The sequence below is a fragment of the Balearica regulorum genome, chromosome 17 (genome assembly GCF_011004875.1).
Source record: "Balearica regulorum gibbericeps isolate bBalReg1 chromosome 17, bBalReg1.pri, whole genome shotgun sequence".
NCBI lineage: Eukaryota > Metazoa > Chordata > Aves > Gruiformes > Gruidae > Balearica > Balearica regulorum.
In genome coordinates this window covers 13,459,671-13,470,045 of record NC_046200.1, presented here as the reverse complement: position 1 = coordinate 13,470,045, position 10,375 = coordinate 13,459,671, and the positions used below count along the sequence as shown (strand labels likewise).

Genomic DNA, 10,375 nt, shown 5'->3' with positions numbered 1-10,375 from the left:
ATTATTTACACCTTTATTGCATAGTCAGGAAGTTGCCTTCATTCTACTGCAGGAGATACTCTGCTCCCACTGCTGGAGACCTGATTGCCATGTAGTAGCCAAAGCCATGGAGGTCCTGTAGACCTGCACATTTTTCTTCTCTGGCTCTCTCATCTTTCTTCTCTCTCTCTCTCATCCATGCTGACATCAGAAGTTTTTGGTTCCTAAGGCTGTGGAATGGACAAAGAGGAGTGATTTCACTGCAAAGGCCACAAAAGTGACCTCCCTTTAGCATAGGTGTCTTTTCTGTAGCTCTGTGACCCCACTTTCCCAACAGCAGCAGCCAATGGATAGCAGGAGAGGGACTCACTGTCCCGAGAGCTGCTCCTCTGTTTTTAATTAAAGCCGTCTTGCTTCAGATCTTCATAGGAAAAACCCCAGAGTTTTCTCACTTCTGTTTTCCCTATTCCCCAGCAACAACCTTAAGCAGAATCCCCTTTGCTGCTGCTAAAAGAAGGATGAAGAAATAGATGTGGGAGGTTGTGTTTCCCAACCATCTCATGAGTCAAAAGTCTCTGGAAAGGACAGGAGAGGATGGATGGGAGCAGAAAGCACAGACGGTGGGTGAATTCCTGTGTTACAAAGTGCAATGGGCAGCCTTTGGCACAGCAAAGCATCCTGCATCAAAACATCTCCAAACTGGCATCTGGCAGCTGCTGCATGGGGTCTCTCGATGACCCCAGACGTCGGGCCGTAGGCACATCTTCCGCCCACCACGAGGGCACTGATGTAGCACATTAATGCATCTTCCTTCCTGATGTTAGAAAAAAAAAAAAAAAAAAGAGGAGCTTTAATACAGATACGCATTCACTGACCTGCGATTCATGCTGAAGCAGTCAAACACCTTCCACTTGGTTTTTATGTGGTTTTAAATGTTTTTTAGAAGTATCTGTTTATTACAGCTCAATAAAGTTTTATTTTGCGAAAAACCATGATTGATTTCCTCTGCTTTAAACAACAAACAGTCAACTTCCCCAGCTAGCACCTCCTCCTTGATTCATAAAAATGTGTTAACAATTCATTTAAAATTCATATGCAAGCCAAGCACAGTTTATTCATGAAGTTACACAAATTAATACAAAGCAGCACACTGCCTAGGCCTGGCATAAAGTCAAAGCGTGCTCTGAAGGCCTCCCTCTGCTGTACAATACGTCAATGTGTTCTTGGAAATTGCCCTCACGTCTGGCGCTTCGGCAATCTGCAGATAGCGTTTCGAGTTTCCCCCTCCCCTGCCTGCTTCCCTCTGCACGCCTGATGGAAACACGATGCAGAGCAACAATTAAAGTCTCAGGCTCTACGAGACTTTGTGCACCTTCAAAGCCAGGTCATCCTCCAAAAGGTGCATTTGAGAATTGTCTTCCACATGCCATGGTGATTGCTACGTCTTTCCTTTCTGCTGTGTAGGTGCCCAGAACAGAGCGTTGTGGGCTTGGGAAACAGAGGTGGTTTGATGGCCAGGGGACATAACCAGCCTTGTGAGTCTATCAGTTGGGAAGGAGAGCTCCAAGGGAAGACCTCTGCTCTGATGTTCATCTAGGACAGATACAGGTGAAACTTCCTGAGCAATGCACAGGTACGTGTGTAACAGTGAGAAAATACTTTTTTTCCTACGTGGTGTTGAGGGCAGAAATGGCACATCTGTCCCATCTGTCACCATTCAGCAAATCTGCCACATTGGATCCTTCTGTTGGCTCCCCACAAGCCTGACTCGCAGGCCTGGGCAGTGGGACGTGCTCGGGTTCTTCTGTTCTTGGAGATGTTTCCTCAGTGTGATTTTCCAACCTGGAGTCCCTTGAGGTTGTCCCACCAGTCTCTCCCCTGCCATGGCAGACTCCACAGCAGAACCAGGTGCAAGCTGGTAATCTTGAGGCACTAATTGGCCTTAATTGACCTGAGCAGCCTCACTTGAAGCCTCCACCCATCCCTCCTCTTCCCATGGCCCTGGATCTCTATTTAAGGCCAGCCCCGAGCACTTGCTCCCTTCCTGGGCTATGTTGTAGGTATGCCTGTTATGTCCCTGGCCTCCTGGGTGGACTGTGGGCATATGCTGTAGGCAGCTTGTCTCCTGCCCTGCCTCTGGGATGCACCTGACCCATCTGCTGTAGGTGGTTTTTCTCTAACCCTATCTCCTGCATGAACTTTGGACCTGTAAGTAACTTGTCTCTTGTCCTGTAGGTTGTCTGTCTGTATTCCTGTCTTCTGAATAGATTCCCCACCTCTACTCCTGTCCCTGGCTTTGTCTGCTGCTCGGGTGGACTCTGAACCTGATTCAGTACTTGCTTTGTCTGAGACTGTGGATGGCCCCTGCTGTGTTCAGACCCTGCAGGAGAGTATCTCGCTGGTGAGGGCATTGCCTGTTCTGGGGTCACCCTTGGCTCCCAGCTCATGTCCCTCCCCTTGTGGGGGTCCCCAGCAGGCTCACCACCTGGAGCTGAGGTCACCTAGGCCACCTCTGCTGGGCTTTCAGGTGCCCACCATAGTCACGGGAGAAGGACTGGCAGCTCTAGAGGGCTGGTCAACTCATCCAAAGAAAGATTGGCAAGGAACATAAGAGCTCTGTTTCCACCGGCAGTAAATGCAGGTTAACCTCATGTTAGATTGAGCTCCTGTGCCTTGAACCAGGCTAACGAGTAAATGTAATTCCACCCTGAATGAGCAACCCTGAGCTGCTATCCCTGCTGTCCTTTCCTTTGTGGTGCCTCTGCTTCCTTAGCTGCATGTCTAGCTCTGGCTGGTGTCAGTGTCTTTGCTGCAGAAGAGTCTAGGACCTGAGCCATGAAGCATCTGGACTTCTGTTGTAAGACTGCAAACGTGGCACACCACCACGTCTGCCCACGCCGCCATCCACAGCAGCGCTGCAGGAGCTGGAGTGCCTCTGCAACGCTGGCAGCTGCGGGCTGGGCAGAGGGACTGAGAAGCTTTTTGATCTAGGTGGTGTTTAAGAGCACGTAGTTCTGAAATGCCTTCACCCAACGTGTAATGTCTGCGTAATGCGTGAAGAGATCCTTTGAACAAGAGAACAAAACCCGGCTGTGTGATACTGCACGGTCTGTCTGGGGGAAGCTGGGGTTTGGGCTTGTTGGACTGTTCAGGTCAAGCATGCAAAAATGATTCTGAAAGAGTCGAAATGCTTTCAGGATGAATTTTGTATTTGAGATGCTGAAATCTTGGCGAAGAAAATATCGGAAAGCAGATATTTCCACTCAAGAATTTCCTTGTATCTAAGAAAAACAAAGTTGTTCATCCTTTAATTTGTTTCGTTGTTTTACTTTTCAGCTGTGCAAAATAAATGCTGCTGTCTTCCAGCACTGCTAGTGTGAAGGTCAGTTGGTCCAACTGCTCTTAAGGCAAAGCAAACCCAAAACGTGGCTGGGCTCACTCCTTTCTGTGCCCTTGGGATGTCACCAAACGTGTGCGGAGGGTTTCCTGCAAGTTTGTGCTTGGACACCACTGTCAACTGCCTTTCACTGGAGGCATGCAGCATGGGCAGCACAGCTCCTTGACATCAGTTTTCCCTTCCCAAGGGCTGGAATTACGCAGTTTTAACATTACAACAGTGCTCTTTTTGGGGAAAAAAAGATACAATTAAATATTTTGACTAGTGTTAAGGGCTAGATTCTCTATGGTAGCATCCAGCATTGCTCTGCTGATCTGCAGTCTAGACTGATTTATAGCAGTGATTTGATCTACTAAGTGTGTGTGTGTTTAAATACCTACTCAGCTCCATTCCCACTTTCTTCCTTTCCAGCAAGAGATAAGCCAAGAAAGTCAATGTTGAAAGGCTACTTTGTACGCGAAGCCTGGGGTTTCTCCCCCTTGCTGCCTTGTCAGCACAGCACCTGCTCCTGCACCCGAGCAAAGCCCTGAAGTTGTCTCGTTCATCAGCAAGGGGAGGGAGGGCTGGGACACATCGATCATCCTTGATGAAGGAACCTGGAAGTGCCAAGAAGGAAAGTGTGAGGCCAGGTGGGACTTCAGAAAACATCCCTTGTTCCCACCACCTGTGCCCTTCTGAACAGGGAGTGCTCAGGTCCACAGAGAAGCTCAAGTGTTGCTTGATGTTATCAATAAATTGTCAGCCTGAATTTCTCTGCATTGCCGAGGGTCACCGGCTGCGGTGTTGGAGGCATCTTCCCTGGGGAGGGTGTGGAGCAGCCAGTGAGGAGGGTCCTGTGTGTGCAGCCTGGCCACCTGAGCTGAGAGCATTGGCTGTCCTGCCTGGAGGGACAGAGGTGTGGATGTTTGTGGCTCTCTGAACTCCAGCCTCTTCCACAGGGACCCTGTGAGATTTCTGAGTGACAGCATCCAATATCCAGCATGCTTGCTCCTTCCCGCCCCCCCCCCCCCCCCCTTTGCTGGCCTCTTATCTAAAGTGCTTTCTCCTGCCTACAGCAGCTGAGTTTCATCACACCAGGGAGGTCCGGCAGCCTCTAACCCCTTGGTAAAATCCACTGCTCCCAGAGCACATCCACTTGGCCACAAAATGCTGCAGTCACTTTTTGGCTCTGAGCTCGTATTCCTCTTCCCCAACCTCCAGGGGAGTAGCCAGGGTGGCTAAATTGTGTCAAGATGCTATTTTGTGGTGCAATTTCCCTGGGGCTACCAAGATGGGAAGGAATGATCCTTTTCAAGGTGCTTGGTCTTGCCTGTGGTGAAATACAGTCAGAGTTTGGCCCTAACACTGAATCGGCTGCAAAGCCAAGGGAAATCCTTGGCACTGGCTTCAAAAACTCCTGCGCCTCTGGGCAAGGCAGGACCTGAGCACGGCTTGGCTTCGCAGGCTTGCTTGTTCGCTGGAGAGCAGGCTTGTGCTGGAAAGTCCCTGTGGGAACATTTAGATAGTTTCAAGCGAGATAAATCTACTGCGTGTAGGAGAGATGTGGGGATGAGGAGGTAGACATTTCATCAGCTTTGGCTGAGTAAAAAAAGGGGTTTAGTCTAGCTGTTCTCAATCTTTTTTGAGTTGCAGATTCCCCCCCCCAACTCCCCATGAGCTCTGCACAGGCATTTCAAGCTCCTGTTCATAGACTTGCTTTTCCTGGCATCTCTCACGGATCCATTCGTAGCAGTCGGTGGCTCTGTGAGGGTCTGATAATCATTGAGTGAAAACTCTGTCGCGCAGGATGGCACGCTGAGGCCGTACCTCTGCTCTGCCTGAGCCGTTGCTCTACGCACTTGCGACCATCGGCGCCAGTGGTGTGTGTATCTAAAAAAGCTGAAGTTGAGGACATTGCATGGAGGACTGCTTGTTTTACGGGTTCATTACAGAATCTGTTTGTGATGTCAGTACTCTGTAACTGCTGAGGGCAGACAAGAGTGTATTTGAGACCTTTTCATTCTGCTTTTACAGCGAAGAGGCTGGGAAATACTGCGGTGATGGAGCAGAGTCCCGGTTCCCTGTTTGCCAAAGCTGGTACGAGTCCAGAACTGCACTCCAAGGTAAGAAATGATGTGCCATGTGTCTTAGCAAACTGTAGCTCTCTGTAAGATAGATATCCGAGTGCCCTTTATTGCCAACGGAGCGATGCGGTGGGGATCTGTCCCTGTAGATCTACTGTCTGTTGACGGCAGAAGATGGCCACACAGTCAGCATAGATGAGACACTTCACAGCAGATGGTTAAGCTTAAGCAAAATGCATCAATATTACAGTCTCTTGAATTAAATTCCCAATTGTCTTGGGAACCTATTGCATAGAGGAAAAAGTGGCTCACATTTCACCAGACAATGCCTGAGCTGAAAAACTGATGCTGGTTTTCTAGAAGACAGTTGTTTTTTCTCCCAACATTTTTTTTTTTTCTCCTCAGGAGGGGAGAGAGAAATCCTTGCAGATTAGTCCTTGATGGAGAAAGAGAGCGAGGGTGAAGGCCAGAATGAGAGAAGATGGTCACTCCTATCCCTAGCAGCAGTGGGAGAGGGCAAGGAGAGATGCTGCTGCTCTTCCCAGGCTACGAGCCACAGCTGAACCTTGGGAGAAAGGTTGGGAGTATAGAGATAGCTGGTGATCTCCAGGGTAAACACTTCACATCTGCTGGATTCCAGCTGAACATGTGGGTACCCCAGGTTGCTTTTGGTTTGGAGTTTTTATGGGGGATCTGGTATCGATTCAGCACTGGGAGAAGAGAAGCAGGAAAAGGTAGTGCTAGAGCTGAAAATGCAGGCAATGTTTAAGTGGAGGATAAGTGTCAGTCCAGGATGAGCAAGAAAAGGAGAAATTCAGGTGAGAAGATGGCAGGGGCCTGGCTGGTGTGAAAAATGAGTCTTTGACTCATCAGAAAAAAAGAAGGTTTTTTTATCTTCCAATCCCATCCTGAATTGGGAAAAAGCCAGTATCCTAGAATTTCTGCATATTCAATTCCAAAAGGAAAAACCCTCTTAGAGTAGTTGTCAAATTCCATTTTGGTAGAAAAGTTGATCTGCTTTGAGTTGAATGTAGAAAATGAATGTCAAGGAAAAGTCATTTCGAAGCAAGAAAGTCCATCGTTTTCATTGGGGGAAAATGTCAAAAGGGCACGCTGACATTTACATTTTTTTCTCTCTCCACTTTGTTCCTGAACAAAAATTTGCCAAAGCCAACAGGCCGTCTTTTTCTGATGGAAATCTATTTTGACAAAAATTTTCCAACCAGCTTCACTAGCTACGCACAAACATTTCCACTCTCGATTCCAATCTGGATTTGGCAGGGAGTGGGGGTGAGGATGAAGAGGGGCTATTCTTTTCTGTACCCGTCAGTGATGTATCGCCCTGTCAAAGGTCCCAATACCGCTAAAAGCATCCTGCTTCCAGGGAGATCTCAGACCGAGGTTCACACAGGAATTAAAGCACTCCCTTAATGTGAAATACTCACAAGCAAGTTGAATTAGGGCTAGATAGGTGCTGATCCAAAGTTAGGTCCCAGTTAGATTTCAAAAGGGATGGGATAACAGTATTTTTTTCTGCATCTATTTACCACTGCCCCTAGCAATAGAGGATCTCTTGGTGTGCGTTTCATGCTTGGGACCGGTTCTGGTTCGGAAGTTGATCTAGGCTTCATTCAAGCTGTAGTCCATAAGCATCTTCCATCTGGCAACAGGGACTGGAATATCAATAGGAGTGAAGTCCGGCAGAGCTTTTTGTTCAGCTGGGCTGAAGTGCAGTTGTAGCTCACCTGAATGGGCCAACATCAGCAGTACATGCCACTTCTGCCTTTCAGAGGGTTGTTCTGCCAAGATACAGGTTGGTCTAACACTACTATTGTGTTTTTTTTCCTTTATGATGCAGTTCCTGGATCTCTGTAGGGATACCAGAAGATGAGAAGATTTTCTGGCTCTAGCCATAGGCAAGGTGTCTGCTTCAGCTGTTTGTGCTTTTTCTACTGTCATTGGCAAAAGGCTGGTGGCGAGACTCTTCTTGAGGAATCGAGCCATCTTCTCATTATAGTTAGACTAAACATTAGCTTAGACTAGACAGCATTTTTAGATTGCCAATGTTATGTGGGATTAATTCCACCCCAAATGTCTTGCAGGAATGTGTTACAGTGAATACAGGAGGGTGAGCATGTGTAGTTCCTCTCTTCCGACAGAGGGGACCAAGGCATGGGCTGGTAAAGGTTTTCGGGAAGGAGGGAGCAGATTCATACCACTCTGCACTTCTGGGTGACATCATCAGCTTGTCTTTAAGGCGGGAATGTCCTTGACGACCACAGGCTACAGATCACAGCCAGTTCCTACCTGCTGACAAGGTGCGGCTGAGATGTGACAACTGCAGATGGCTATCAGCTCCTGGAGATTGCTTGTCCATGCTCTGCTGCCCCTTCATTTCACTGAGTGGCACCCAGGGAAAGTGATGGCTGGAACACCACCTGACCAGACAACAAAAATACTAGCAAAAATGCACAGTGAGATTTTTTTCAGAAATCTTTTTCCTTCGTTTCTTTTATGACCAGCTCAGATGTGTGGTAGTTGTGATAATACACCATTTCCCCACTGGCTGAGCTGTTCCTTGGTGTTATTCGTTTGGCCAAAAGCTCCAGTGACCAAGTTTAACTCTTCCTGCAGAAGGTGGCTGCTTCCCCCCATCTACTCACCCTGCTTTAAATATGCACCCGAGCTCCCATGGCTCACTGGCTGAGCTTGTGATGATGGCGTAACCTTCTTCACTGACAGCTGCCTCAGCCTGGACCATGTGCTTCTGTGCCAAACAGTGTCAGCAGTTCCCCTGTGTGCACAGGACCTGAGATGCAGAGTAGGGAGCTTGATTTATGGCCAGCTGTGAGAAAACATCTGTTCGCCCCAAAAATCTACAGTGCCAGTCATTTCTGCTTCTCCTCTCCTGAGTGTTCCAGCTGAGTTGGAGGCAAAAGTGGATCATCCTCCCTGTGTCATGGGTGCAGAAACATTTGATATATTTAGCATGTTCTCATGTAGCTCTTCTCAAACCACTAGCCTGGGAACTGGGCATCCCAAATAATACTTTGTAGGTATCCGTGAGGTCCAGTTACCTGCTTATCTTTGGATATTTACAGACCAAAAAAAAGCATATTCTTGCTGTAATTCATCTGTGCAACATTTAAATCCAGTGCATGTGAAAGAAGAGGTTTGCAAGTCTCCCTCATTACCTTGAGGGATGGTGTTGGAGAGAACCATCCTCCTGAGGACTCAGGTGAGGGCCCAAGCCATGCTGATGGCCTCTTTCCAGTGCCTCCTCCTGGGAGGAGGACAGCCCAACTTAGCCTTCAGCTCCCAACACAACAGGCTTGGGGAAAAAAAAAAAAAAAAAATCTGAGCACAAGTGCTTGGACATTACTGGCAGGAAAAAAAAAAAGCCACAGCAGCAATAAAATTAATTTCCTTCTCTAATATATACAAGACTTTCTCCAAGAGAATTATGACCCAAGCTGATCAAAGTCTGTAAGTGGTACTTATGCTATCAGTTTCACCCCCTTAATGCCCTCCTGTCAAAACAAAATCCCTTCGAAAGGCTTTGAGGAAAATCACATGAGCATAATGGCTTTCAAAAAAATGGCCCTAAGTACTCAGTAACATATACAGAGAAGACTATTAGATCGGCTGGTGTAATTGTACTTATATTCCAATGTAAACATTCTTATATGAGCAAGTTACTGCTTACCCACAGAGCAGAGCACAGGCAGATCAGGCTGAAAACGCTTGGGTTATCGAGAGAAAGGAGGGGAGGGGTTGACAGCAGTGGGAACTTTGCCCTAAGACAGGATGGTGACTTTAGGCTGAATTAGATAAAAGGAGAAGGGAAGGGGTGGGGGAAGGATGGGGCTTATTAAAGAACTGTTTTCAGATATACAGAGAGGATGAAATTCAGGCTGGGTGCAATTGTACTGCCGTGTTGCGCTCAGGTAGGAGTCGGAGACATCAAACTATCTGATCCTTTATCTGCTGTAATGTGTTTGTTTGAACATGGTCTTGGTGGATTTAGTGCTGCCCTGACAGCCCTGGGAACCGGAGCCCTCGGTGTATTCCCAGAATAGATGCACCAGGCAGTACTGTGTCCGGAGCGAGGGGTGAAGGGGAGGCTCCATCTGCTCAGACAGGGCCATGACCATTCCAGCCTGGTGGGAACAATAAAGCTGATAATCTCAAATGCCCAGTTTTCAGTACCATTAGCACTGGCAGACTGTGCAGACGCGGCTTCTGTTAAGAGCCACTTTCCATCTTTTGAGGATTTGTTGATACACCTGTAGGGAAGCACATATTTTGGTCCTCATCACCTTCAGAGGGGTACCCCATCACCCTCCGGAGTGATGACAGTCACAGTGCTCGCTCCATGTGCAGCTCCCATGGCCGCAGCCTTTTGCAGGCACCTCCCGATTCGGTGCTGAGCGCTCCTGATATAAGCTCTGCCCTTTTCCCATCGCTGTTTGGGAGTGTAGCAGCTCTTCAGGTCTCCTTTGCTCTGAGCAGCAATGCCCCAGGTGTGTTCAAAGGCTGGGAAAGGATGAACAGCATCAGAGTCTCAATGGTCTGAAATGGGGGTTGTGTTTAGAGAGATACTGGTGTTAGGGCAGCAAAGCTGAACAGCATTGGGGGTTTGGATGCTTCTGAGTGGAAAAGCTACTTCTGAGGGTCAATGCCATTTCTGATTCATCCTGTGCAAACCAAAAACAGGTGTAGAGTCTAGCACTCATTTCTTCAGTCCTTCTTTTTCCTCTTTCTCCTCTCTTTCAAAGACTTAAAAAAAAATAAAATCCAAAGCCACCCAACAAAATAATACCAATAAACCCATATGCTTTCTATTACTTTTTTTTTTTTCTGGTGAGTCGCAATCTTCCCTGGCCATCCTTCTCTGGTGCTGGGGCAGAGGCAAAGTCTGCTGGAGTCAATGAAA

The 10,375-nt window shown here is 47.8% G+C and overlaps 1 long non-coding RNA gene across 1 annotated transcript; it reads left to right on the top strand.

Annotated features, from left to right (window-relative positions):
* The first annotated feature begins 2,088 nt into the window (after nucleotides 1-2,088).
* LOC142604259 (uncharacterized) lies at nucleotides 2,089-3,885 on the top strand. The gene is made up of 3 exons (XR_012838137.1): nucleotides 2,089-2,187; nucleotides 3,316-3,361; nucleotides 3,788-3,885. It is a non-coding gene; the product is annotated as an uncharacterized LOC142604259 (long non-coding RNA).
* The last annotated feature ends 6,490 nt before the right edge of the window (nucleotides 3,886-10,375 follow it).